Source organism: Lolium perenne, chromosome 2, assembly GCF_019359855.2.
Source record: "Lolium perenne isolate Kyuss_39 chromosome 2, Kyuss_2.0, whole genome shotgun sequence".
NCBI classification, from domain to species: domain Eukaryota; kingdom Viridiplantae; phylum Streptophyta; class Magnoliopsida; order Poales; family Poaceae; genus Lolium; species Lolium perenne.
The window spans coordinates 307250903-307255049 of NC_067245.2; positions in this window are offsets into that span (position 1 = coordinate 307250903).

A 4147-nucleotide genomic window follows, 5' to 3' on the forward strand; every position below is an offset into this window, starting at 1 on the left:
TTCTTCACCACGATAGTTTTAAAGCTATTTTGTCCCATGCGCTATGTATTGTAAAGGCAAAGAATAGAAATTTTAAAGGTAGCACTCAAGTAATGTACTTTGGAATGGCGGAGAAATACCATGTGGTAGGTAGGTATGGTGGACACAAATGGCATGGTTATTGGCTCAAGGATTTGGATGCATGAGAAGAATTCCTCTCAATACAAGGATAGGCTAGCAAGGTTGTTTGAAGCAAACTCAAGTATAAAACGGTGCAGCAAGACTCACATATGAACATATTGTAAGCATTATAAGACTTTACATCGTCTTCCTTATTGTTCAAACACCTTAACCAGAAAATATCTAGACTCAGAGAAACCAATCATGCAAACCAAATTTTAACAAGCTCTATGTAGTTCTTCATTAATAAGTGCAAGGTACATGATGCAAGAGCTTAAGCATGATCTGTATGAGCACAACAATTGCCAAGTATCAAATTATTGAAGACATTCTACCAATTACCACATGCAGCATTTTCTGTTTCCAACCATATAACAATTAACGAAGCAGTTTCAACCTTCGCCATGAACATTAAAAGCTAAGAACACATGTGTTCATACGAACCAGCGGAGCATGTCTCTCTCCCACACAAGCATGAATTTATTCAAACAAAACAAAACAAACAGACGCTCCAAGTAAAGCACATAAGATGTGACCGAATAAAAATATAGTTTCAAGAGAAGAAACCTGATAAGTTGTCGATGAAGAAGGGGATGCCCAAGGCATCCCCAAGCTTAGACGCTTGAGTCTTCTTGAAATATGCAGGGATGAACCATCGGGGCATCCCCAAGCTTAGACTTTTCACTCTTCTTGATCATAGTATATCATCCTCCTCTCTTGACCCTTGAAAACTTCCTCCACACCAAACTCGAAACAAACTCATTAGAGGGTTAGTGCATAATCAAAAATTCACATGTTCAGAGGTGACACAATCATTCTTAACACTTCTGGACATTGCACAAAGCTACTGGAAGTTAATGGAACAAAGAAATCCATCCAACACAGCAAAAGAGACAATGCGAAATAAAAGGCAGAATCTGTCAAAACAGAACAGTCCGTAAAGACGAATTTTAAAGTGGCACCAGACTTGCTCAGATGAAAATGCCCAAATTGAATGAAAGTTGCGTACATATCTGAGGATCACGCACGTAAATTGGCAGATTTTTCTGAGTTACCTACAGAGAATTCTGCCCAGATTCGTGACAGACAGAAATCTGTTTCTGCGCAGTAATCCAAATCTAGTATGAACCTTGCTATCAAAGACTTTACTTGGCACAACAATGCAATAAAATAAAGATAAGGAGAGGTTGCTACAGTAGTAACAACTTCCAAGACACAAATATAAAACAAAATTACTGTAGTAAAATAAACACATGGGTTATCTCCCAAGAAGTGCTTTCTTTATAGCCATTAAGATGGGCTCAGCAATTTTAATGATGCTTGCGCAAGAAATAAGAGTTGAAGCAAAAGAGAGCATCAAGAAGCAAATTCAAAACACATTTAAGTCTAACATGCTTCCTATGCATAGGAATCTTGTAAATAAACAAGTTCATGAAGAGCAAAGTAACAAGCATAGGAAGATAAAACCAGTGTAACTTCAAAAATTTCAGCATATAGAGAGGTGTTTTAGTAACATGAAAATTTCTACAACCATATTTTCCTCTCTCACAATAATTTTCAGAGGCATCATGAACAAACTCAACAATATAAGTATCACATAAAGCATTCTTATTCACATGCATAAAAGTATCATTACTCTCCACATAAGCATAATCAATTTTATTAGTTGTAGTGGGAGCAAATTCAACAAAGTAGCTATCATTATTATTCTCATCATCAAATATAGGAGGCATATTGTAATCATAATCAAATTTATCCTCCATAACAGGCGGTACTAAAAGACTACTATCATTATAATCATCATAAATAGGAGGCAAAGTATCATCAAAGTAAATTTTCTCCTCAATGCTTGTGGGACTAAAAATATCATGCTCATCAAAGCCAGCTTCCCCAAGCTTAAAATTTTCCATATCATTAGCAACAATGGTGTTCCAAGCGTTCATACTAATATGTTCCATAGGTTTTTTAATTTTCGCATCAAACCATCCATGTCTTAAATCAGGAAATAGAATAAGAAGCTCATTGTTGTCCATTATGCCTAACTAGTGTAAACAAGAAACAAAAAGATGCAATTGCAGGATCTAAAGGAAATAGCTTCGAGCACACGCACCACGGCAACAGAAAAGTACTTTACCTGGGACCGGAGTATGAGTGCCTTTTACCTTTCCTCCCCGGCAACGGCGTCAGAAAAGTGCTTGATGTCTACGGGTGCTTCTATTCTTGTAGACAGTGTTGGGCCTCCAAGAGCAGAGGTTTGTAGAACAGCAGCAAGTTTCCCTTAAGTGGATCACCCAAGGTTTATCGAACTCAGGGAGGAAGAGGTCAAAGATATCCCTCTCATGCAACCCTGCAACCACAAAGCAAGAAGTCTCTTGTGTCCCCAACACACCTAATAGGTGCACTAGTTCGGCGAAGAGATAGTGAAATACAAGTGGTATGAATGAATATGAGCAGATGGTACGGTGCCGGAAAAGTGCTTGTCAAGCGTGCGATTGATGGTAGTAATATTGCAGGAAGTAAACATGTAGCAGAACAGTAAACAAGCAGCGATAGCAGTATTTAGGAACAAGGCCTAGGGATCATACTTTCACTAGTGGACACTCTCAACATTGATCACATAACAGAATAAATAGATAGATGCTAGACTCTACACCCTCTTGTTGGATGATGAACACCACTAACTGTGTAGGATTACACGAACCCTCAATGCCGGAGTTAACAAGCTCCACAATATTCAATGTTCATATTTAGATAACCTTAGAGTGCATGACAGATCAACATAACCACACTGTCACCTTCACACTACGAAAGGAGGAATAGATCACATCAATACTATCATAGCAATAGTTAACTTCATAATCTACAAGAGATCACAATCATAGCCTACGCCAAGTACTACACGATGCACACACTGTCACCAGTACACCGTGCAGGAGGAATAAACTACTTTAATAACATCACTAGAGTAGCACGCAGATATATTGTGATACAAAACACATTGCAATCATAAAGGGATGTAAATAAGCACTTCACTATGCCATTCATAACAGTGAATAAGTATTCTGTGAAATATAGCCTAAGAGACCCACACGGTGCACACACTGTCACCTTTACACACGTGGGACAAGGAGTCTCCGGAGATCACATAAGTAAAACCCACTTGACTAGCATAATGACATCTAGATTACAAGCATCATCATATGAATCTCAATCATGTAGGGCAGCTCATGAGATTATTGTATTGAAGTACATAGGAGAGAGATGAACCACATAGCTACCGGTACAGCCCCGAGCCTCGATGGAGAACTACTCCCTCCTCATGGGAGACAGCAGTGTTGATGAAGATGGCGGTGGTGTTGATGGAGAAGCCTTCCGGGGGCACTTCCCCGTCCTGGCGGCGTGCCGGAACAGAGACTCCTGTCCCCCAGATCTTGGCTTCGCGATGGCGGCGGCTCTGGAAGGTTTCTCGTACCGTGGCTTTTTTTTCTCGAGGTTTTAGGTCAGGGACCTTTAAATAGGCGAAGAGGCGGAGTCGGAGGGCTAACGAGGTGGTGACACAGTAGGGCGGCGTGGCCAAGGCCTGGGCCGCGCCAGCCTATCATCTGGTGGGCCTGTGGCCCCCCTCTGGCGACTCTCGGGTGTTCTGGAAGCTTCGTCCAATTCTAAGACTCTGGGCGTTGATTTCGTCCGATTCCGAGAATATTTCCTTACTAGGATTTCTGAAACCAAAAATAGCAGAAAACAGCAACTGGCACTTCGGCATCTCGTCAATAGGTTAGTTCCAGAAAATGCATAAAATCATCATAAAGTGTGAACAAAACATGTAGGTATTGTCATAAAACAAGCATGGAACATAAGAAATTATCGATACGTCGGAGACGTATCACTCCCCAAGCTTAGAATTTTCCATAGCATTAGCAACAATAGTGTTCAAAGCATTCATACTGATAACATTCCCATTAGCATGCATATAAAGTTCCATGGGTTT